General features: G+C 48.9%; 1 protein-coding gene across 4 annotated transcripts in view; it reads right to left on the bottom strand.

Moving 5' to 3' along the window:
• LOC137438919 (arf-GAP with SH3 domain, ANK repeat and PH domain-containing protein 1) overlaps positions 1-26,523 on the bottom strand; it is a 201,654-nt gene that overhangs the window by 80,706 nt on the left and 94,425 nt on the right. The window lies entirely within an intron of this gene.

Below are 26,523 nucleotides of genomic sequence, written 5' to 3'. Positions count from 1 at the left end.
ATACTGAATACATCTCAGATCACACATCAGAAGTGAAGACCTGAGACCAAACTGAGACCTCCCACTATTCCTTCTTCACCCCCTTTTCCCATCTCGCCCTTCACCGAGTGAAAATTGGTAAATAGTAAACATCGGGTTAGTATCGCAATTAACAATAGACTGTTACATTGAATTGATGGGATGTGGATGAAGCACAGGCCGAATGGACCAAATGACTTCCACCTATTGTGGACCTTTGTTCAAGTATTTATTTGACATAACACACTACTCCATTTGCATGTGACAGACTGCACCAACATGCGAGCACATGTCTATTTACGATTACTCTATTGTGATCACTGATCAGTCTCAAAAGCAGCGATTACGTGCATTTGAGAAAGACAATGGATGAACAGACATATGTGGTTTCATTTGGTTTAACAGATTTGGTTTGATATATGGTTTAAATTTGAATGGCACGAGTTTGGTTTCTGGTTTATTTTTCTTGATATAACAGGGATGTAGAGTTATTTTTCTTTACTCTTCAGAAGGTCAGTGGATGCACGGTTGTCCGTGATGCTGATCGAAACGTCGGGGAAGTTATTTGTTTTGCTCATTAAAGGTTGGAGAACTCAAGATGGATTCATTTGATTTTGATATATATATATATATATATATATATATATATATATATATATATATATATATATATATATACATATATATATATATACATACATACATATATACATATATATACATATATATATATATACATATATATATATATATATATATATATATATATATATATATATATATATATATATATATATGACCATTCCTTTTGCACTGTGACCATGCGTGGGCTGCCGAAGCAGTTTCTTAACTATTGAGCACAATCCTGGATGGGTCACCACTCCGACGTAGGATACCCGAATGGCTCATTCATCCCAGCAAGCTGGTACTCAATTTGCCGACCTCGGAAGGATGACAGGCTGAGTCAGCCACACCTGGTGTTAATTCCAACGATCGACCGGGATTCGAACTCAGGATCCTAGGATCTCAAGCCAGCACCCTAACCGCTAAGCCAACACCAGGCTCTCTATATACAGGGTGAGTCAAAAGTAGCGCCCGATTTATGTTTTTTCGCCTTTCTGTTCTGTTTCTGTTCTGGCGAATTTTCCCCTGAATAAATGGTTAGATAAACGTCATTCATTTATTTCTACCTTCTTGTACACTGTAATACAAATGGCAAACAAACAATCAACTGACAGAAAAAAATATATACATATACAGTATATACAGTATATATATATATATATATATATATATATATATATATATATATATATATATATATATATTAGGGTGGTCCTCAAATGTAAACATTAACTTTTCGAAAGTGCTTTTCCATTTTTTTATTACACCTGTAGAGAAAACAAATTGGGTAAAATTTCATTTCATTTTGAAAACTTTTACCACTGTCACATGGCCCCTGCTAATCTGCTAATCAGTCCCGAAACAGAAATTATTTCGGTTTGTTTCAGGTATGATGGCGAGTGCAAGTACTTCAAGAAGAGCAACCAGAAAAAAGAACCATGTGTGGCTGATAGGCTGCCATATTGAAAAACTACCAGAAACTCGGCTCCCATCTTGGTACAAGAATCTGGTACATCTGGTACAAGAGATGCTGCAGTGATACATTAAGCTACATCATGCTGAGAAATTGGACATAAGCAGTGCCGCAACAACTGTTGTTCGTGAGACATTATGAATCTGGGAGAAAGCACGGATCCCCACTGCAGATGAGCGGAATATCATTGCAAAACTAGAGAGAAAAGTAGAACAATACAGATCCATCCTGAAAGGAAAGAACCGGCGATCTGTCCTCAGATAAAGAAAGAAGAGCAGTTTCAAACCGGTCTACGTGACTTATTTGACATTGCTCATGTTGATGTCCTTGATCTGATCAAAATACCAGAGGACCGTGAATTCCTTAAGGCACAATGGGAGCCAGGTCGACGGGGCTTTATGGTTGGTGTTGACAAGGTGCTAGCAGGAAAAGAGGAGCGGACACATCAACGCGACAAGGTGTTGACTGAAAGAGAGCAGCATGAAAAAGAGAAGCAAGCAGCTCGAGAGGAGACTCTTGAGCTAGCATCATCAACAGACAGCAGTGCTGAAGCCAGTGATCATGACGACTCTGCTGTTCTATCTGCTTCAAAGAGGCAGAGCCGAAAGCGTGCAAGTAACATTGTTACACCGGACCTAACAGCAGCTCTCGACCGCACCAAGGTTAGCGATCGATCAGCTGTTCACATCTTGTCAGCAGCAGCCTCTGCTCTGGGACACGACCCTTCAGAGTTGGCCATCAACCGCACATCGATCAGGAAATCCAGGCGGATCCAACGGAAGACAATTGCAGGTGACATCCAGGCATCCTATGCTCCAAACACAAGTCTGGTGGTTCATTGGGATGGCAAGCTCCTTCCAGACGATGGGACTAAAAAAGTTGATCGCCTTCCTGTCATTGTCAGTGACCCACAAGGAACTGGAAAGCTTCTGGGTATGCCAAAGCTGCCAGCAGGAACTGGACTAGCAACAGCTGCTGCTGTTATGCAATGCCTCGAAGAATGGCATTTGCAAGACATGGTGGCAGGTATGAGCTTTGACACGACAGCCAGCAACACTGGTTCAGCACTTGGTGCATGCACTATTTTGCAGCAAAAGCTTGGACGACCACTATTACATTTTGCATGCCAGCATCACATTCTGGAACTAGTGGTAGAGGCAGCAATGGCAGCATTCAAACCATTTCTTGGTCCATCAAAAGGACCTGAGATGGCCGTCTTCAAGCGTTTCCAGTCAAATTGGAATTCCATTGACCAAAGCAAGCTTAAGCCAATGATGCCTGATGACCTGGACTCTGTAGTTTCAGGTGTATTTTTAAGTTGCAAAGAAGATGTCTTTCATTCTGCTTCCAGAAACTGGAATCGGGCCAACTACGAGATGACTACCGTGAACTTCTTGAGTTGACTATTATTATGTTTGGTGAGCGTCCTCCGAGAGGATTCAGCTTCCTGCAGCCAGGAGCCATGCATCGGGCAAGATGGATGGCCCGTGTGATTTATGGAATCAAGATCTACTTGTTCCGTGATCAGTTTCGACTGACCCCAAAGGAACTCACTGGCATAAAGCGTTTTACAGCATTTGTTGGAGCAGTGTATACCAAAGCCTGGTTCAGCGCTCCATCTGCCATTGGTGCTCCCGCTGGAGACCTAGCTCTCTTAAAAGCACTCATTTTCTATCCTGATTCAGTGATTGCCGAAGCCACCAGCAAAAAGCTTTCCAATCACTTGTGGTACCTCAGCGAAGAAATGGCAGGACTTGCTCTGTTTGACGATAGTGTTGAGTTTGATGTCAAGCGAATGATAGTAGTAGTCCGTGGGCTGAGTAGGGTTTACATGCACCCCCCCCACAACTTAACTTCCCGGGTATGTCCATGTACCCCCCACCCTAGGGGTTAGGAAAAACCATGTTAACAGAAAAAAAACTCATTCCCTCATAGTTTGACCTCTGGTGACCTCATTTGCATATAACACATCATTGGAAAGAGTGTCCCAGGACAAACATTTTGAGGGGTCATATGCAACCATAGGATGACGAGGTAAAAAGTTATGGCCATTTGAATTTCGCCTACCCCTAATTTTCGGAAATCACTGACACAGGGGGGGGTAACATCAAAATATGCGTGGGAGGTACCTTGGGAATGAGTTTTTTTTCTGTTAACATGATATTTCCTAACTCCTAGGGTGGGGGGTACATGGACATACCCGGGAAGTTAAGTTGTGGGGGCGGGGGGTGCATGTAAACCCTACTCAGCCCACGGACTATAGCTGCTCTTAAAGAAGAATGCCAAGAGAATCCTCAACCACAGGTACATGTGGATCTTACAGCAAAAGAAGCCATCGCTGCCAAGACTGTTGCAGATTTTGTTACTTCTGCCTCACTGCGAATTTTCACTGCATTCAAAGTCAATACTGACTTCTGAGAAAAGGACCCTGGTGAGTGGGCCGATGACCCATCATTTCAGTCATCACAGCAAGTCTTGCGCGGTATTGCCACTGTCAACGACTTTGCAGAACGTGGTGTAGCATTAATACAGGACTCCAATCAAGTCTTGACAAAGGATGAACAGCAGCGCCAGTACCTGTTGCAAGTTGTTGAGTGGCATCGCCATCAGTTCCCCGACGCAAAGAAGATAAGGAGGAAATAATTTACCACAGAACTTATTAATGAGGAATCAATGGTCTGGAGGACTCTTACTCTGTCTTTATGATGATTGTCATACATTCGTACTGATTTGGGATTACATCTGAGTGTTAGTTTATTAAAAACAATTTTGTGTGTCGATACTGAAACATTGTAATTTTCAACCCATGTGTGACAGTAGTAAATAAAGTCGTATAGAAACCATCTTTGGCACATTTCATTTTTTCACAATAAGGAACAATTTTAGCAACAAGCACCTGAAAAAAGTCCAATTTTATTTTTTGGTGTACATTTGAGGACCACCCTAATATATATATATATATATATATTGTTACAGATACGACTTTGATGTTAAAGTGGGCCGAGCGGAATGGCCGTCGTGTCCGCACAAATTACCACAAATTACCCGACTATACTCGACGTTGACGAGCCGCGCTATGCTGGCTCAATAGGAAAGAGAAGACACCCGGCTGGGTTATAATGACACAATACGACACCAGGGGTTCAGTTCTCAAGTATATTCGTACGGAAAAAGGTTAGATTACAACTACAAGAGGGACAGCATAGGAAGACAGGCACTTAGACACACTCTTATATTAACCCTAGACAGACCACAGATAAACGGGACAACGCTGACTCACACGGGATTTGATGGCAAGGAAAGCGGCAGTCGATGGCTCAGGTGCACCTGGCTCAGGGACAGAATCACGTACGGTGGTGTCCAGCAGATGCGGGGAGGTCGCTCAGCGCTCGTGGGTCGCGACTTTGGTGGAGATGCCGGGGAGGTCGCTCAGCGCTCGGGAGGGTGGCGTCTTGTCCTTCCAAGCTCGGGGCGCATCTGACGTCACGTCCGGCGCGGGGCCGCGTATATCCGGCGGGGAGTGACACGCCCTCGGCTCGTTAGCGCCGCCCCAGATGGCATCGGCCCATGGCTTCTCATTGGGTGCGGGGGTTACCGGCTCCGCCCTTGACGAGGGGCCGACAGGGAGCCCCTTCGTGGTAACCCCGTGGAGCGCGTGGTCAATGGCGGCTAACCGAGCCGGAAGGAGGACGCCCACTCCCCATGCCGTCACCGCGCCGCCCCCCTCTTTTGTTGTTGTTGTTGTAGTTGGCGCTTCTTCATGGGGAAGAGATGCGGAGAGGTATGGGGAGGTCCTAAACTTCCTAACAGGTGCCATATAATCACATTCTGGTGCAACGAAGAGTCATAATTAATGGAAACAAGTCCTTAACTGACATAGATTAAGAATAACTAGCAAGATGTCCTATAATTGTCTACGTGTGGTGCGGGGGACCTGGGCACGACATTTAATGGGGGGATGAAGGGGAAGATCGGCTCTAATGGGTGTTGTTTACAGACAATGGGACTAGGGAATGGGGTAAGGGAGAGTTGGGGAGTATCGGAGAAAATAGGGGAATATTTACAAGCGGATATGGAGGCCAAATTCCATATTCGCAACATTGCACCCTTCTCTACCCTCGGGGCGTCCCGACCCGATAAATCTTTACCTACTTTAGTGTGGCACGCAATGTAGTTCCCTCTACTATTAACTCTACCCTGAGTGCGACAGTTTTATAGATATTCACAAATGAGTAAATATGTCCCCCTGCGACGTTGCACCCTTCTCCTCTCAGAAACACACCCACAGGATAACCGAATCCGGAAAGAATTCTCAAACTAAACATACAGCCGGTAGGGAGCATTATTTACAAGACTACGCTGATATCTACACTACGATCCAGGACCTGTCTTTGGAGGAACACATGCAGATGTTATGCATAGAGAGAGCGCGCTTGCCAACATCGATACACCAACCCACGAGTGCTCTGTGGCCGACGGCCTTTAATAACGTGCAGAGCACCCTTCCCGCGCATCAAAAGCACCACCCCACCACCAATCGGTGCAGTCACCATTGTTCATTGGAATAAAAATAAATTCGACAACCCCTAACCCTGCAGGTGTCTCTTGCTCTTCTTGTGGTGCACTTGGTGTTACTTAAAAGTGGTTCACCTGTATGGCATAGGTGCCACGTTGACCCATAGGTCCATCCCCGGGTGGTGCTTGGCCGCAAACGAACTGCGGTCCATCGTGGGTGGCCACAAACATTGCGGTCCATATGGTGTATCGATCCCGGCAGCAAGCAGCGAAAGTGCAGGCCCACAACTGCGTCGCCAGCACCTCTCTCTCCTCTCTCTCTACCCCAAAGCCAGATCCTCGGAGGTGGGAGACAAAAACAAGACAAGTGAGCAAGGTGGTAAGGGCGCAAAAGTGCACGCAATGCAAGGTGATGCACACTGGGGGCACATGGGAACCAGGTGAGACAGGTACGTTCCTACCGTACGCCCCCCCCACCAGGTAACCTACATGGCCCCTCCCTTACCCCTTACTGTATCAACAAAACACAACACTACCCATAAACATCTACTTTACAAATCCACAAACATCCCTACTGTCTTCCCCGTTCCTCCCATATACCAAATTCGTCTTCTCTCCCTCCTAACCAATCAAATTTGCCATTTTCAACTCTCATCAAAATTTGCCATTTTCAACTCAACATCAAAATTTGCCATCACCAATTCATCATCAGTCCCTCCTAGGGAGGGAGAGATGGAATCACCCCAATGTCTCATCCACGTCGTGATGCGTCTCACAAATCCAACAGCAATTCTCATTTCTGCAACACAAACAAAGAAAACACAGGTGTGGAGTCATCATCATCACCACAGGTAAGTGGCTGCGTATGGTGCGACAGGTTCATCAATCCTAACTATTTCCTAAATGACTTTAACAACTTTACACTACCCGGGGTCTTTCTCCGGCCAAACCATTGGCCCTCTTACACTATGGGTTCTAAAAACCAATTCCCATTGGCCAAACTGTGGTGCTTTTCAATTTGGGGTCTCACTCCCCCGATTCATCTCCCGGTGCCCTCGTACAATTTCTGGGCTGCGACGTGTACCTCTCCCAGTGGGTCTACCCACCTGCACACCTCCACCACTGCAGTTGCCTCCGAGCTTACCTGCTCCTTTCCCTAACCTAACTACCTGGGGAGGGCCCTCTGGCGCTCTCCCCACTCGGTGCCCTCTCTGGCACTGGGCTGCCCGATCCACACCCGGGATCCTCAGGCACCCACTCACAACTACCGGCTCCCAGAGCCCACCTGCGGCCTCACCTGGCCGACATCCTCACAGTGGTGGAGTGCCCAACCAACTACACACACTAACAGGCTACACGCCCAGCCATTTCCACGACACTAATGCACCCATCCACAATACCATTCTGCAACCGCACCACAAATGCCAATATCCAACCACAATTTACCTATACCCTCTACCTAACACTTACACTACCCGCCCCGGGTACTCGTGAAAGGGGTCCACTCTTCCCCCATCCACACCTTCGCACCATGCACACCACTCCGTACCACTTACTCCAACTCTCTCCACACACCTGTACCTGCACACCTGTGCTCTCACACCTGGTGCCACCTGCACCCTTCTCTCCCCAAGCGCATTCGCGCTGATCCACAACACTCACTCCTCACACACTGCTCCACACACCTGTCCAGTTGCACACCTGTGCAATCACACCTGTTCAACTCTCAACCACACGGCATCATCTCAGCTAACTACTCCCTTCTGACACTTGCGCTTCCCAGTCGTCCCTTTAAACTATTGCGCTCCCACGTCATTATCATCCACACTAATCTACCTGCGTCCCCACTACAGGTATCAGTCACTAACTAAACTTAACGTCACCTAATGTCAATCTCTTCTAGATCCCTACAATATAACCTAACCCACCCGGGCTAGTTTTCACTGCCATACACCCCATAAGCTATTGCTCCTTTGCCCCACTTATTCAGAGGTACTGGGTCCCGCCTCGGCATCTAAAGCCGAGGCAATCCACGGGGGCGCCTGCTCGCCGGTGTAAGGTCTTATCCGGTCGGCGTGGACGATCCGAGGGAGGGCTCGTGGCCCCATTTTGATCTTAAAGACCACGTCACAGATTTGCGACAGGACGACTCCTGGGCCTTGCCAGGGGGAGGTGAGTTTTGGGCACCTTCCCTTCCGCCTCCGGGGATTAAAGAACCAAATCTTCGTCCCCGGAGCGTATTGACTCCCCTGGCTCCGGTCGTCGTACCTGCGCTTCATCTTTTCCCCCGCCAGATGGAGTTGGCGGCGGGCGAAGGCATGGACTAGCTCCATGCCTTCCTCTAGGTGACGTGCGTACCCCTCCCTCGGCGGGTTAACCACTGTGTCTGGCACGGGACCGCATAGCAAGTCGGCGGGAGCCCGTAACTCCCGCCCATACATAAGCAACGCTGGACTGCATGCGGTGGCCCCGTGCTGGCTGGTCCGGTAGGCCATAAGCAAATAAGGGAGATGTTCGTCCCAGTCATCCTGACGGGTGGTGGTGAACAGTGCCAGTTGTTGGATTAAAGTTCGGTTGAATCTTTCCACCATCCCGTCAGATTGAGGTCTTAAAGGCGTTGTCCTGGTTTTTCGAATTGACAGGAGACTGCACACATCTTTTAGTAATTTGCTCTCAAAATTTCGTCCCTGGTCGGTGTGCAACTCCTGTGGAATCCCATGCCGGCACACAAATCCTTCCACGAAGGCCTGCGCTACCACCCCTGCTTCTTGGTTGGGGAGGGCGTAGGCCTCCGGCCACTTGGTGAAGTAGTCCATCACAACGAGGATATACTTATTACCTTGGCGGGTGCGGGGCAGCGGTCCTAGAATATCCATAGCCACCCGCTCAAGGGGGGCCCCCACCTGATGTAATTGAAGGGGGGCCCTCATCCTCCGTGCTGGTCCCTTTTTGGCAGAACAGGCGTCGCATCTCCGACACCAGTCCTGTATGTCGCGCCCCATATTCACCCAATAGAACCTCCGGCGGACCCGAGATATTGTCTTTGTCCTGCCCAAATGGCCGCCGGAGCGGGTACCATGCACCTGTTGCAATATGACGTTCTTGAACTTGTCAGGGACTATCACCAGCCAGGAAGTTCGATCAGAGGGAACCTCCACCCACTTGCGATACAAGATGTTGCCTTTCAATTCCAGGGTCTGCCACTGAGCCCAATATGCCTTTGTTTGTGCCCCGAGGGGGGTGACCTCTTCCCCCTTTGGTCTTTGCCCCAATTTGACCCATTGGAACACCGGCCCCAGAACAGGATCCTCCTGCTGGGCCGTGCTCCAAGCCAACTCTCCAAATTCCTCGTCCGCGGTTAGTGGCAAAATTGGCCCTCTCACCCGGGTTGCCCGGACGACGAGAATCGGGGCGGAATCGCCCAATTGCTCCCTCTCCTCGTGTCTCGCACAAAATTTACAGTTTTCCCCCAGACAAGGACGCCGAGAGAGTGCGTCCGCATTACCATGGGCCTTCCCGGCCCTATGGGCCACATCAAAATCGTACTGCTGCAACTTTTCCAACCACCTTGCAATTTGGCCCTCCGGTTCCTTGAACCGAAGGAGCCATTGCAAGGAGGAATGGTCAGTTCTAACCAAAAATTTCCGCCCGTACAAGTACGGGTGGAAATGGTTCATGGCAGCCAGCATAGCCAATAACTCTTTGCGAGTGACGCAATAATTTCTCTCGGGCCTACTTAAGGCCCGACTATAATAACCAATCACTCTCTCCACGCCCTCCTGTGTCTGAGACAAAACTGCGCCCAATCCTTCCTGGCTCGCATCCGTGTCCAGGGTAAATGTCCCGTCACTAGTGGGGTAAGCTAGAAGGGGTGCGGATGTTAGACACCCCTTCAATTTTTGGAAGGCCTCGTGGCACTCCCGTGTCCAATTAAATCGCGTCCCCTTCTCAGTAAGCCGGTGGAGGGGACGGGCCAACTCCGCAAATTTCGCCACAAAGCGCCGGTAGTAGGAGCAGAGTCCCAAAAATCCCCGCACCTCTTTGATGGTACGTGGTGCGGGCCACTCCTCTACCGCTTTAATTTTGTCTGGGTCTGTTTTTACCCCCTCGCGGCCAATCACGTGACCTAGATAGGCCACCTCTCTTGCAAACAAAGTGCACTTACTCGGGTTCAGCTTCAACCCTGCCTGTCTGAGGCACCCGAACACCTGGTCCAAATTAGCTAGTGCCTGGGGGAACGTTTGGGCATGTACCAGGACGTCATCCAGGTACACCAGGCATGATTGCCATGGCATGCCGCCTAGTACATGCTCCATCAATCTCTCAAAGGTGGCGGGGGCGTTACACAAACCAAACGGCATCACAGTAAACTGATACAGTCCCTTACCTGTGGAAAATGCCGTTTTCTCCTTCCCTGCCCTATCCATCTCCACCTGCCAATACCCACTCTTGAGGTCCAAAGTTGTGAACCAATTTGAGCCCGCAACGGCATCGAGGGTGTCATCAATCCTTGGCAGGGGATATGAGTCCTTGAGTGTCACGTTGTTTAGCTGGCGATAGTCCACGCAGAACCGCGTGGTCCCATCCTTCTTTTTGACCAGCACAACAGGTGACATCCAAGGACTTCCCGAGGGCTCGATCACACCTGCGTCGAGCATTTTTGCAACCTGCTCGTCAGCTTCCGCCCTCTTGCTCCAAGGGAGCCGTCGGGCGGCCTGACGAATAGGCCGGGCCTCACCGGTGTGGATCTGATGTTTCACCAGGCCCGTACGTCCAATATCCTCGGTGGACAGGGAGAAGAGGTCCAAATGGGACCCAACCAGTTTGTGTAAGGCCTCCCTCTGGGTACCTCCCAACTCTACGCTACTACGATTTACCATCTCGCAAATGGGATCGGGCCAATTCCTACTTGTTATTGAAGGCTCCCCCCGGGGTCGGCTCGGCTGGACGTTCTCGCCCCTCACTGTCGCGACTTCCTCAACTGGGGTGCAGCCAGCTACCCTCGTGCCCCTTACTATAGTGCGTGGTTCTGTACTCACATTTACTACTCGGACGGCCACTACCGGTCCGTCCGTTTTTACAAGGGTGCGGCCCACGATTAAACCCGGTATGGACTGCGCTGCCACCGGTTCGACCAGGCCGCAGGACTCCTGCCATGTTGGGCGAGCTGCCCACCGGGCCGGCACTATCGCCTCGGCCCTTGGGGGGATGGTCACGGCCTCGGAAGCCTCCAGCTCCGCTCTCTCGGCCGTGCTCACTCCCCCTAACGGCAGCTCTTCTACTCCCACCTGCAGGATCCCCCGGCACAAGTCGATTTTACAACCGCTGGCAGTCAACAGGTCCAACCCTATTAAACATGGGTCGCACACCTCCGCCACCCAAACATCTATCTCCCTCCTTACCGACCCTAACTTGAGGGTCACAGAACCACGCCCTATGATCGGGGCCGTTACCCCGGTAGCAAGCTGCAAACTATAATTTTGCAGGCGCTGGATCTTATCCCAGCCACCTGCGCTCGAATCAAGGACCACAGGGCTGATGATCGTGGCGCTAGCTCCTGTGTCCACTACGGCGTCTACCCCCACGCCGGCAATTTTGCATCTAATTGTCAGGCTACCGGTTCCAATTTGGCCACAATAAATGACCTGTCGCGTCAATGAGGGCTCTCCTCCATCCTCTGCTGCCGAACACCGCCCTACGTGCCCGACACCTTCTAGTTTCCCGGGGTCTGGCGGGGGGGTGTCTGGGGTCGGCTAACCCGCTCCCCCCTGGGCGGAGTTGAGGACCTCAACTGCCGGGGATCATCCCGGCGCGCGTTTCGACAGTGCCGCGCCAGGTGACCCAGGCGGTTGCAGGTATAGCACCTCACCTGATAAGGTGCTTGCCTCCGGAATTCCAAATTCCCCCCCCTGTAGGTCCGAATTGGATTACCCGCTCGTGGTCCACCGCGGGCCACCTCCGTGGCCGCCTGCCATGGTCCAGGTCCCGCCAGGCGCTGGTCCACCAGCCTCCGGACCATGCCCGCCAGGTCAGGACCCACGTCGGGGGCGGGTCCCCTAAGGGGTCCGCCCTCCATCGGGGGTCCCACCTGGCGGACCGCCATTGCGAGACGCTCGCCCCCTCGGGCCAGGGGCCTCGCTGCTTCCCAACGGGCCGCAGCGTCAGCCGCCTGGCTCAGAGTCTGCGGGCGCCACATGGCGAGCTGTTGCCGGAGCTCAATATCCGGGAGGGCCTGGATAAAATGGTCCAGCGCCAGGCTTTCCCGGGAATCCGCTGCCATGCTAGCATGTGCGATCCCCACTGCGCGGCGAATGTCGTGGGCAAGTTCCCCGATGGCTTCCTGGGGCTTGCGTTTTCGCAGCGCGAGCTGAGCTTTAACAAGCTCGCTCTGCTGTTCTATGCCGAATCGATTAATTAGGGCGTCGCGGAGGGCTGGCAGGGTGAGAGCACCCGCTGGTAATGCCGTCAGCACCTCCGCCGCCGCGCCGCGCAATGCGGCCACCAGGTGTACTCCACCTTCGTCCTCACCCCAACCGTTGCCCTTACACACACAGTCGAACTGCGCCAGGTACGCGCGTAGATCACTCTTGCCGTCATACGGCGCGAGTGGGACCTTGTGGGACCACCTCGTATGTGAGTCGTTGCCCGCCTGCCGGACCCCGTGCGTCGCCCCTTGCGGGGTCAGCGCGGGGCCGAACCGGCCGGGCCCCCACAGTACACTACCCCCAAGGGGCTCTCGTGCCTCCCCGGTCCCTCCAACAACTACCCCTGTTGGTGTCGATGCATGGGTCACACCTCCGCAACCCGCTACCCATTCCATACCACCACCACCACAACCTTGCTCACCCACACCTCGCACCTCTCGTTCCATACCCTCCGGACCAGCCATACACCTCACTCTTGGCCTCTCACGAACATCCGGGTCTATCTCGACCCCCAAGCTTATTAAATCACCTGGCGCATCATACGCACGACCATATTGGTCACCACTTACACCGGGTCCTCTTTCTCTTCGCTTCTCCTCCATCACCTGCGAATCCCTCATCCGGTTAATGAGCACATCATCACGATCCGAACACAGACTCTGGACCAATTCTTTTACCTCCTCTTTTATCTCTTTCTTATCCTCTCTCCGTCGCTTTTTAATTTCGCTCACCCCTTCTTCCACTTCTTCTAATTTTTGCTTCATCTCCTTCATCTCTTCGTGCGCCCCTTTAAGTTCTTCCTCTAACTCCACTTTATTTTTTTCTATGTGCTCCCGCACCTCCCGCTCTTTAACCTCCATTACCTCTACCACCTTGTCCATTTTCCTCGTCAGGTCCTCATGTACCGTCTGACACTCTTTTTTAATTACCCCTACGTCCTTTTTCATCTCCTTCTGTGTCGATTTTAAACCCTCTATTACCGCTGTGTTCTTCTTTACCTGGTCCCCCAACTCCTTTTGTCCCACTGTCAGTTGTTCTACTCCCAGCGTCAACTCCTCTATACCACCTTGCAATTTTACAGTCCCCTTTCTCACCTCTTTCTCCATGCGCTCCTTACAGTGCCTCACCTCCTCGCGCACTCCTCCGACCTCCTCACTCACTCCTCTTCTGATCTCCTCTCCCATCACTTGCATCTCCTGCCCAGATGCCACCCTCATCTGCTCCATTTCCTCCCTGTGAGCATCCAGTTTGGTTTCTACCCCCATTCTGACCCCCTCTATCTGCTGCTCCATTTGTTTAACTTCCCTTTCCGCTTGGTCCCTCATGTCCCTCAATTTGCCTTCCATACTGTTTTCTAACCCCTCTAACCCATTTTTCACTCCCTCTATCTGATTCTCCTGGGCAGCCATTCTATTTTCTACCCCCATTAACCCATTTTTCACTTCTTTTATCCCGTTGTCTAACCCCTCAAAATTATTGTCTATCTTCCCAAATTTCTTGTCTAACTCCTCAAAATTATTGTCTAACCCCTCACTGGTACCCCTCGCTTCGTCCCTCATTACCCCCATTTGCTCACTCTGAGCCCTCGCTTCGTCCCTCATTACCCCCATTTGGTTTCCCATTACCCCCATTTGGTTTCCCAAGTCATTCCTCAGGTCTTCACTTGTCTGGACCATGAGCGCCTTTATTTGTTCCATAAATAGGCCCCAATCCATCGGCGGCGCTGCTACGGTCGCGGGCGCGGTGACCAGCGAGGCGCCATTTTGCGCGCCCGCTTCTTCGTGCGTGACGGCGCTATTTTGCGAACCTGCCGCCCTCACTGCTTCGCTCTCCTCCTGTCCCTCATTTTGGTCCTGGATCGACCCTACCTCACTCTCCTTTACCGGACCCCAGCTGTCTTGATCCGCCATAGCGCGACTTGCAAAATTCGAGTTTCGTAAAACAAATACAAATTTCGGCCGCTCCAAATTTTGACCAAATTTTTTTTTTCCTCTATTCGTTTTTTTTTTTTTCCAAATTTGGTCGGGCCTCGAATCTCACTCCCGACACCAATTGTTACAGATACGACTTTGATGTTAAAGTGGGCCGAGCGGAATGGCCGTCGTGTCCGCACAAATTACCACAAATTACCCGACTATACTCGACGTTGACGAGCCGCGCTATGCTGGCTCAATAGGAAAGAGAAGACACCCGGCTGGGTTATAATGACACAATACGACACCAGGGGTTCAGTTCTCAAGTATATTCGTACGGAAAAAGGTTAGATTACAACTACAAGAGGGACAGCATAGGAAGACAGGCACTTAGACACACTCTTATATTAACCCTAGACAGACCACAGATAAACGGGACAACGCTGACTCACACGGGATTTGATGGCAAGGAAAGCGGCAGTCGATGGCTCAGGTGCACCTGGCTCAGGGACAGAATCACGTACGGTGGTGTCCAGCAGATGCGGGGAGGTCGCTCAGCGCTCGTGGGTCGCGACTTTGGTGGAGATGCCGGGGAGGTCGCTCAGCGCTCGGGAGGGTGGCGTCTTGTCCTTCCAAGCTCGGGGCGCATCTGACGTCACGTCCGGCGCGGGGCCGCGTATATCCGGCGGGGAGTGACACGCCCTCGGCTCGTTAGCGCCGCCCCAGATGGCATCGGCCCATGGCTTCTCATTGGGTGCGGGGGTTACCGGCTCCGCCCTTGACGAGGGGCCGACAGGGAGCCCCTTCGTGGTAACCCCGTGGAGCGCGTGGTCAATGGCGGCTAACCGAGCCGGAAGGAGGACGCCCACTCCCCATGCCGTCACCGCGCCGCCCCCCTCTTTTGTTGTTGTTGTTGTAGTTGGCGCTTCTTCATGGGGAAGAGATGCGGAGAGGTATGGGGAGGTCCTAAACTTCCTAACAGGTGCCATATAATCACATTCTGGTGCAACGAAGAGTCATAATTAATGGAAACAAGTCCTTAACTGACATAGATTAAGAATAACTAGCAAGATGTCCTATAATTGTCTACGTGTGGTGCGGGGGACCTGGGCACGACATTTAATGGGGGGATGAAGGGGAAGATCGGCTCTAATGGGTGTTGTTTACAGACAATGGGACTAGGGAATGGGGTAAGGGAGAGTTGGGGAGTATCGGAGAAAATAGGGGAATATTTACAAGCGGATATGGAGGCCAAATTCCATATTCGCAACAATATATACATACATACATACATACATACATACATACATACATACATACATACACACACATATATATATATATATATATATATATATATATACACACACATATATATATACACACACATATATATATATACACACACACACCTGGTGTTGGGCTAGCGGCTAGGGTGCCGGCTTAGGATCCTGGGTTCGAATCCCGGTCGATTGCTGAATTAACGCCAGGGGGGTTGACTCAGCCTGTCATCCTTCCGAGGTCGGCTAATTGAGTACCAGTTCACTGGTAATTCCCCGTTTGTCGTTAAAGGCGGCAAAAAGGGTTGGCGTCAGGAAGGGCATCCGGCCGTAAAATATTGCTTCAAAAAGGGGACCGAAAAACAACAACAACCACGGTTCCCGAAAAAGGCCAACCCCCGCTTTGCGGGGAAAAATGGCCTCTAAAGGTGGTTATTATATATATATATATATATATATATATATATATATATATATATATATATATATATATATATATATATATTGTTGGGGATATGGGAATTGTGTGGGTAATTTGGTGTACATTTTCCCCTTTTGAATGCTGTAACTCTAGTATAAAGATCAGAGGTCGCCCTTAGTTAATTCATCACATACACGTAGCAAATCTTAAGTTCCCCTCGTAGTTATGTCCTTAATACATGTTAGTATAAGGCTCTGTGGTCCACTAGTTCATTGCGTTGCGTCAATTAAATAAGACAGGTCCCTCCGACGCCCCATGGCATCTTCCCAGTGCCAGGTTTGCCAGGTTTGCTGCATTTGACTCCATTACGCACGAGGTAACCTCGGAGAAGAAAGGCGTGTCTCCACCTCGTCATCGAAGGGGGAGGAGTCAGCCAAGCGCGAGGAACAAGGCGTGGCTTTGCCAACGCCTCATCAAGAGGGGCGGGATCGGTGAGCCCTCGCACCAATCACGGCTGAGGCGAGCTCACCGAGGGGCGGATCCAACGCACGCGGGTTGATCCCAAAAGCACGTCATAAAAGGGCAAGCGCGGGGTTTTATAGGACAATTTTTGGGAGAGAAGCGGACACGAATGGTTACGTGCGCGGACTGCCTCACCGTGCTGCCCCCTTGCGCTGGAGCTTGCGCCGCCTCGTGTCGTCTTGGGCCCTGCTGACTGCGGAATCAACGCGAGAGAAAAACCAGCATCACGCCACCGGCCCTGACACCTTCTCGAAGCGACCTCCCTGGACCGTGCCCCGTCCTGCTGGCATTCAATCCAATCGGCCATTTCCCCCGTGTAAGTGTGCCCGTTTGTCCGTCTTTCATGTTGTCTTGGGGTTTATAAGTAAGACTGTTTAATATCAGCTAATCATTGCACTATGTCTCCTGTTCCTTCCATTGCCTTGTAAATCATATTCCATTTCTTTTCTGCTTTAGTTGTGTGTAAATAGTAATAAATCCTGTTATTCCCGACTTTGTCTTTTTCTTCTTCATGCTCTTTCGGTCGCTTTAGAGGTTTCCATCATTGCACACCTGTGGCACGATTTGGCCAACGTCTGAGAATCGGGTTAGTCTTTGTTAACGGTTCGTGCTGCGGCGCCATCCGCTCGGCAAATTAACATCTTATCCGCGGTCGTGAACGAAGCTGCTCACCTGCCTCTGGAGGGAGCTTGTGCAGCTTCAGGGACCACATCGGTCAGTCACAAACGAGGGGACTAATTCCCCCTCAAGAAGGGATCCGAGGCCGACGTTGGGTTCCGTAACAATATATATATATATATATATAAACAGAAATCGGGCGCTACTTTTGACTCACCCTGTATATACAGTCACGTGAAAAAGTAAGTACACTCCATGTAGTCCTTGAGCCAACCGGCCATTTTTTGAAGTGAATGCTCCGGCGGGGGGAGTAATTCTCATTATGATTTTCCATTAGACCAATGTCTCAAGTGTCAGGAAAGGTGTGATGGACATCTGAGAACGGTAGCTTAGTGCCCGGATGGACGCCATCTTTGAAACCACCCAGCTCGAAAATGCCCATTTGGTGGGGTACATTGTTGCACGTGTATCTGGACTTCTATACTAGCTATCGATGTGCGGTTGACGACTAAATATACGTCCGATGTGTACCGTCTAAATAAAAAATAATATGAAGCATTTTGTTTTAGATTAATTATTATAAAAATCAATTATCGAAAAAAAATCATATATTTTTCAATATTTTATTATTAGACTTGTACTTTTTTTAGTGAAACAACACTGGTATGATTTTCCAAATTATGCATTGTGCTACACCGTTTATCTGTCTATAAAAATAACTCAAAAACTAAAACATATCATCCACCACGAGTGTACACAAAAAATATATGAAAAGGCATGCACTTTCCACAAACCGAAACTATGTCAGTTGGAATTTCCCGCCGATAATCAACCCACAGAACCCAGTGCCGAAAGTGACGTCAGTCTATTCTATATCTATATTCTATATTCTATATCTCAGTCTGAGATTTGTTGCGGTGACCTGATTAATTTCTGAGGGGGGGGGGGGGGGGGGGTTTGGTTGGCTTAAGAATTAAAAGTGAACATGTTAGATGGCGCCATCTAACATGTTCACTGACTTGGATGAGTATGTCTATGTAAGCTGGCGAGCTTTTCGGATATCGGAGTAATCTAACGTCAGTCTTTTTGTTCTTTCAGCTGAGATGGCCGGTGTCGAGGCGAAACGGGCGAAGATTGAACCTGAGTCTGGAACGTGCATCCTGTGCAGCAAGAAGTCGCCACTCTCTGAACTAAGCAAGGCAGCGGGCAACAGTTCTTGGAAGACATTGTGTGACGCAGCCGCAGTTAGAAACTTTTATCCAATTCTAAAGCTAGTCCAAGAAGGCGCAGTTGAACTTCCTAATATTCCAATATTATACCATAGGGCTTGTAGATCAGACTTCACTCACAAAAACCACCTAGCTACTTTGACCAATGCAGCTAGAAGTTCTTCAGTTGATACTGGCGATGCGGTGCGACGGCGATCATCACGGGAAGAGACAGGATCAACTTCAACGGTCTACGATGATAAATGCATTTTTTGCCAGCGTGCTTCAAAATTCATAAAAGGCAGTCGTACCCGTGAAACAGTTGTCTTGGCTGTTGAACTTCGAGCAGATAAGACAATAAGAGATGCTGCGACAGCTCGCAATGATGAGAGAGTTTTGGCATTGACTACACGAGATATGGTTGCAGCTGAGGCTCACGACCACTTCTCCTGCTATAGAAACTACACACGGCCCCAAAAACCTCAAGTAGAAACTGACATTGAAGATAATATCGAGAAAAAAGAAATGATACGATGTATATTCAATTTCATTCGCACTGACTTGTTCTTGAACCCGAGGATTGTTCCAATAGTTGATGTTGCAACAGATATCCTGTCTTCAGATACATTTTCAGTTGATGTTCGTGACTCCATCAAGAAGAATCTGCAGCGCACATTACAAAGAGAGTTTGGAGAATCGCTCATCTTCTTCAATGTGAAACACCGTGTATACTTGATGCCCGATAATCTGACAAAGCGAGAGATTGCTGCAGAGTGCGTAAACCTGAAAGCAGAAGTGAAAGCATTTGAACGAACGGACGGTGAAAGTAACATTGTGCGTGCAGCTACTTCACTGCGACCTCAGATCAAAGATGCTCATTACAATGAACGTTGGCCGCCTCAGCCAGCAGAACTCACTTCAGATTACGTGAAGATACCAGATTCTCTTCGTGTATTTCTGCATACTTTGATTTGCGGGAGTGGGGGTAGCTCTGCGCGTGCCGACACACTGGTATGGTCGATGGCTCAAGATATCATCAATGCTGTACACCGGGGTACCATCAGAACATCGAAGCATGTCCTACTTCCGTGGGTCATGAAAACGCTCACCGGTAATACAGAGGTCATCAGAATATTGAATCGACTCGGGCACGGATGTTCGTACACAGTTCTGGAAGAAATCGAGACAGCGCTATGCATAGACAAATTAGCAAGTGTGGAGAAAGATACAGTACCACTTCCGTCACATGTGCACCCTTCGGTCCCGACTGTATTAGCATTCGATAACATCGACAGGCTAGAGGAATCGCTGAGTGGTGGCGGAACATCGCATCGCGTCAACGGTATCATCGTCCAACCGAAGTCGCAGTCGTGTTTGCCGCCCCAACCTCCATTGGCAGTATCCAAAGCAGATAAGAAGCGATCTATCCCGTCATCCAGCGATTTAGTTCCAATATACAGCGGTGGGAAACGGGAGGGCCCACCTGCAATCAAGCCTGCAGATCTTTCTGACACTCTTGCAGGCGCAACATCCCTTGCGCAGCGCTGAAATCACGTATGGATTATGACTCGCATGCTGGAACCATGCGACCAGACAATCAGTTCGTGGACTGGTTTCAACATCATGACTAGAGATCGTGTTCAGGTGACGGAAGATGTAGTTGGCTACCTGCCGACTATAAGCGCGCCTGCCACAGATATGGCAACAGTGCAAGAAATCCTCAGAGAAGCTCTGAACATCATGTCATCACTTCAGCTTGAGCGTATACCGGTGGTGCTAGACCAGGCACTATTTGCTAAGGCGACCGAAATAGCATGGAAAGATGTCGATCGATATGGAAGAATCGTGCTCATGATGGGGAACTTCCATACCATCTGTAACTTCATGTCGAGCATTGGGAAAATGTTTGGAGATGCAGGCCTTCGGGATGTAGCTGTTGAGTCAGGAGTAATCGCTGAAGGTTCCATCAACAGGGTTCTGGAAGGCAAGCAATACAACCGTGCTGTGCGACTCCACAAGTTGATGTACGAGGCACTAATGCGCATCATTTGGAAGGGCTTCCAGGTGTGGATAGAAAGCAATCATCCTGACAAGGAACCCCAGATTCGAAGCACTGACCTCAAAATTCGCAGCATCAAGGAGGATGTTTGCCACGAGACTCTCGCTGCTGCTCTCGATGATGATTCATGTGTACAGAGCTTTGACATGTTCGCGAAATACCTACATTTTCTGCGAACCAAACATGGAGACCTGGCTCGCTTCTGGATGATGTATATTGATATGGTAGAGACCCTGCTGGGGTTGATTCGTGCGGATAGAGAAGGCGACTGGATGCTTCACTTGGCTTGTGTCAGAAGAGTGATCCCTTGGTGTTTCGCAATGAACAAGGTGAACTATGCTAGATATCTACCAGTGTAATATGCACAGATGACGCAACTCCACGAAACATGCCCCGAGTTGTACAGGCATTTCAATCAAGGCTACTTCTCCGTACAGCTTAGACCAGGGAATCCATTTGCCAGAATCGCTGTTGATCAGACAACAGAAGAAACAGTAAACAAAGATACGCAAACAGCTGGAGGAACACGAGGTTTTAGTCTTCGACAAGGGGCTGTGTCACGATACTATCTAACTGCAGAAAATCGGGCTACTGCACTGAGGCAACTACGAGAAACTATCCTTGTGAATGGCAGCGACACATCTCACGCCAAGCACCCTGACTTGTCTACTTCTCGCATCAAACGTGATGAGTCTGGCGTCACAGCTATCTGTGATCTACTGGAAAATGACTGGACCAATCCATTCGCCGATGATCCGTCATGTCTTCTCAGTATATCTACCGGAGCGGCTGCGAGGGAGGACGTTTCTAATGACCTACTCAACACCCTGCAAAAGGGGGAAGCGGCGTATCAAAGCTTCCAGAAACGTCTTGAAGAGGGAACAGGCTTTCATGACACATTGAACAAGCTAAACTTGAAGACCTTTGGTAAGATCAAGCAGAAAGTTGTGAAGGGCACAAACAAGGAGATCGTCCTGAGAGCTGACAGACAACTGTTTGCCACCATGATACTCATCGCCAAGCCAAGGAACCTCGACATGCAACTTGTCCTTTGTCACCCACTAGGGCCGTTACCATGGTCTTTGGCAAACGTTGATGGGTCAATGAAAAAAACGAACAAAGCTGCACTTGCGAAACACATGGAAGGTCTTGTGGAACCAGCCGAGAACGTTGACAAGCGAAGTGCAACAATAATTGATGCGATGGCTCTCATACAAAAGATGCATGGCGAGAACGACACGTTCGAAGAACTATCTGACCGCATCCTTGCTGCAGCGCTTCACGCTGGTCAAGGCAGTGAGCGCATCGATGTTGTCTTTGACACATACACAGAAGAATCCATCAAAGCAGCTGAGCGTGTGAACCGCGGTTCAAATGAAGGCATCAGTTTCAGCGAGTTCAGACCCGCACACAAATCATGAACTGGCGGCGTCTCCTTGCTTGCAGCCAGACAAAGGAGAAACTGGTTGTGTTTCTGGCGGAGTCGTGGAAACATGAAACAAATCGCGAAAAGCTAGGCAACAGAACACTGTATGTCACCTGTGGTGAAAAATGTCTGGTACTGACCCGCGATAGGTGGAAGTTGGTGCAAGCACTCGAATGTAGCCACGAGGAAGCAGACACGCGTATGTTTCTCCACGCAAAGCACGCCGCTACCCACTACAAGACGATCATCTTAGTGGCAGATGACACCGACGTTCTGATCATCAGTCTTCATCTCAGCAGAACCATCGATAGTCAGCTCTTCATCAGACGAGGAACAAAGGTTCGAGTCAGAATGATCGACGTTGGAAAGTTGGCTGTGGTATTGGGGTCTGGAGTTTGCAGTGCATTGCCAGGGCTTCATGCATGGAGCGGGTGTGACACTGTGAGTGCTCTGGCTAGCCAAGGAAAGATAAAGGCTTTGAAGCTTGTGCAAGCGAATGAGCTGTATCTTCAAGCATTCACAGATCTGGGATCTTCGTGGAATGTACCAACAGACGTCTTCAATAGCATTCAGGCCTTCACGTGTCAGCTGTACGCCAAGAACACGAAGATCGTCGGTGTTAATTCGCTCCGTTATCACATGTTCTGTGCAAAGAAGGGCCAGATCGAATCTGGACAATTGCCGCCTTGTGAAGACTCCTTGATGCAGCATACGCTTAGGGCCAACTATCAGGCGGCTATCTGGCGACGCAGCCTTGAAAACCTACCAGACGTCCCAACACCATCAGCAGGACATGGTTGGGAACTCGATGATGGCGGTTCGCTCACAATCCGATGGATGGCGGGTCTACCAGCTCCAGATGTCGTCTTGAATCTCATCTCATGCACATGCAGAAGGACGTGTCGACCGTCAGATTGCTCCTGCATACTGAATGGGTTGAAGTGCACTGTTGTGTGTAAGCTGCAGGGATGCTCCAACATGGTGCAGGATGATGCTATCGTGGCTCAGGATGCCAATGACTCTGATGGCGACTCTGATGATTAACTTTGTGTGCACTGTATATTGTATAGCATATGTTGTTCTCTATTATAATGCAGGCCAAATTGCCTGAAAATCTTTATAGACAGATAAACGGTTTAGCAAAATGTATAATTTGGAAGATCATACCGGTGTTATTTGACTAAAACATGACATGTTCAATGATACCTCCGCTTGCTTAAGGAATATACATCGTATGGTGTTAAAATCAGCTCCATACGTCTTTCCAAACTCTAGTAATGAATAATTAATATAACTGGCGGCCATTTTGAAATCCAAGATGGCCACCAAAGTGCAGATTTCCTATGTAACAATTTCCGCCTGCTTATTAGATATCGTATGGTGTTAAAATCCTCTCCGTACGACATTCCTAACTTGCGTTATCGTCAGAATAGATAATGCCAGCGGCGGCCTAAGTCATTTTATGCCTCTTTACATTTATTTGTTGTAAACTCGTGGTGGATGATATGTTTTAGTTTTTGAGTTATTTTTATAGACAGATAAACGGTGTATAGACTAGAGGCAAAATCTGAAAAGGGGCCTAGAAATCACTTTAGGGAGTACGGAATGTTAGGAGCTGGCATCCATGTCAGACTGTTAAAGTGGTTCATAGTGAACATATTTCAAGTGGATGCCCATCAAATTTGGCCTTTTTAAATATTATACAGCCAAAACAAAGTGGCCGCCATTATCGAAAACTCCGAAAACTCCGGATTGTAATAAAATTACACAACTTTGTATTTATACAGGATAACAATGAAATTTGCTGTATTTGGACATATTATAATAATACACACATCTTCCTCAAACGATCTAAGTGATAATTTATCTATTTCTTTCCCTATGGAGAGACAAACATGAAAAAATGCTCTGAAAATCTAAGAAAATTACATCTTGATGCATTATATTGAGCTTGTACAAATGTACGGACATACTTTGATGAAGTTCGTTTGATTTCAAAAAAAAACTGTGTTGGGATAATATTAACATCAGTCTTCGGTGGTGTAGTCCGAGTCATCTTGGGCACTGTTCAAAGGATTCCGACACGTTCCGTCAGCGCAACCACAACCAGCGGTACATCTTAGCTCCTTAAGACGACAACTGCATCTGTGAGATTCGCAATTCTTACACTGGCATTGTGTAAGCTTGAGGTAAACCTCTGGAAATGGTTTATCACTCATCAAATGAGGAAGTATATTTCCAGTTGTACCGTCCTTGCTCCATCCATTTCCCACCGGGGAAGATATATCTGGTTGTGCGATCAGTGAAGAGAGCCAAATTGTACACTGATGGTGTGCTCGCTTGATATGCAGCTTCAGAGAAGATCGGGTTGGTGGCAACTTCTCTGGTTCTTTGTGACCTTTGAGGAACATTTTGAAACGCACGTCATTGATGTTTGTGTTGTTATCATTGTTTGAATACAGTCTGCAGATGAAGCTCTCTACATCTGTCAGTGTTCTTTCAGTAAGTGTGCCGCGTCCGAGCCTGTCCAATAAGGGACAGTTCTTGATGAACGTTTTCCATGCTATTGTTTTGCCAATGCCACAAAATTGACTGACTGTGTCGCAGCCCGAGAGGGCATGGAATGCTGGAAGATTGTGGCGGGGAGCTGGATCAAGGTCTACAGCGTGCGCTCCAACAAAGCAACCAAAGCTCTCCAGATAAGTCACTGGCAAAGTGAACGAGGAGAACAAGGACGTCTGTGTCCCTGGAACAAATGATCAGACGCTCAAACCCAAGATCTGTCACAGACTTGGCGTGTAAAAATATTCTGGTATCAGCTTCATCGTGGTTTGATTTGAGGGAGTTGACGTCCGTTCCACGGGATGACTCAACCGCCGTTCGGTCATGGAATCCGCCAGATGTCACGACTTCACGATTCGGTTGAGTCGACCTTGCTTGACGAATGAGCTCCATGCTCAAAAAGTGTTCCAGGTCTTGCTTGTTTTCTGGGAGGTCAATAAATTGCCTCCAGTTGACGGGTAATGGCACATCCCTGTTGTCCACTTTGCGACGTATTGGCCGGGTTTTCCCGGTCCGTAAAATCCGAGTGGTGTCCTTGATGGTATGTGCTTCATACCTATCAAACACAACGTCAACTCTGGAGCAAGTGTCACTGAAGTGACTGAAGACAGAGGCTACGAACCGGTCTGCGAGTTGTCCAAAATTGTGGGCATTTGCAGGTTTGCCGATTGCTTGAACAAGTGCCTGGCCATCGATGATTACACACGTTTTCAGATTTGCTGTCGGCGGCTCTTTCTCTACAGTTGTTCTTGTCTGAAGGATATTTCCGAGAGCTGCTTTGTTTGTGGATCGCATTGCTCCGGATGTGTCTGCAAGTGATAGAGGAACCGGCGAAAGTTCATGGCTGAGGATTTCCTTCAGGTCCACCTCGCGTCCAGCTTCTTTTGAAACAAGCAAGCATTGAAAGAGGTTACGGTCTGCTTTGACTAGTTTTTGTTTCAGAGTCGAATTTTTGTTCTGGACCTGATACATGCTTTTCAGCGTCAGGCTTTTCGACTGTCTGAGCTTGTCATGGAATCCCACTTTTTTCGTGATGAGACGTAAGCCCACAAATTCTTTCAATTTGTCTTGCCCTTGTGCATGTGCTGTCAGAAGACATTCCGTTATTTGAGGAGAAGCTACATCTCGAGTGGCCAGGTTAACGACAGCTAGATTTTGGTGTTGAAAAATGCCGAATTTCTTCAGTTGGTCGACAATCTTCTGAACATCTTCCTTGTCCCGCTTTAGTCTTGAGGGTCCGGCTTCTTTTACATAAGAAGGGTTGTAGTCTTCCTCTGTAGCATGCATGTCCAACATGGCGCTTGTGTCGTCTACTATTCTGCTCCGTTCGTTGAATGTGAGGCACCATTGATCTCTTGCTCCTTCTGATCTCGTTATTCCTACAAGACCACCGGCAACTTTGCCGACTTTGTTGACGTGCTCTAAGGCTTGATCCGTCGATAGCTGATTGAATGTGTTATTGGTTGTCTTGACCACAAAATTTCCATTCATGAACTCCTGGTGAACATCGGGGTGGCTTGTTTCAAGGATCATAATGTCAGCAAGATAAACTGCCCCCCAGCGAGTGTAGTTTGCGTGGTCATACTGAGCAAACCAGAGTAACATTGCAGCAAAGGACGATTTATGTAGGTTCCAATTTCCAGTTCTCTCTGCACGCAGGAACAGCAACAAGATGGAGATCATTTTGATGTACGTCACCCAAAATCTGGTAGTGGGTGGTTGTGTCTCTTGGAAGTCGTCCAACAGTCTTGTTATTCTGGAGTGCTGAACTGCGTCTTTCAGTGCTTTGACTTTGTTGCTGGTCACATCTCGCTCATTGTGTGCTTCCAAAGCTTCTACGACGTGGACTGATAATGTTTGGAGCTCAACTTCTTCTACTTGGTGATCTTTAGCCCATACGATGAATGTCGGCCAGAGTGTTTTCCAAACAGCTTCAAATGTTAGCTTGTGTGCACGAAT

Source organism: Myxine glutinosa, chromosome 13, assembly GCF_964187855.1.
Source record: "Myxine glutinosa chromosome 13, kmMyxGlut1.1, whole genome shotgun sequence".
In the NCBI taxonomy this organism is placed as follows: Eukaryota; Metazoa; Chordata; class Myxini; order Myxiniformes; family Myxinidae; genus Myxine; species Myxine glutinosa.
The sequence above is the reverse complement of the archived record's forward strand: the minus strand, read 5'-3'. Positions and strand labels throughout refer to the sequence as shown.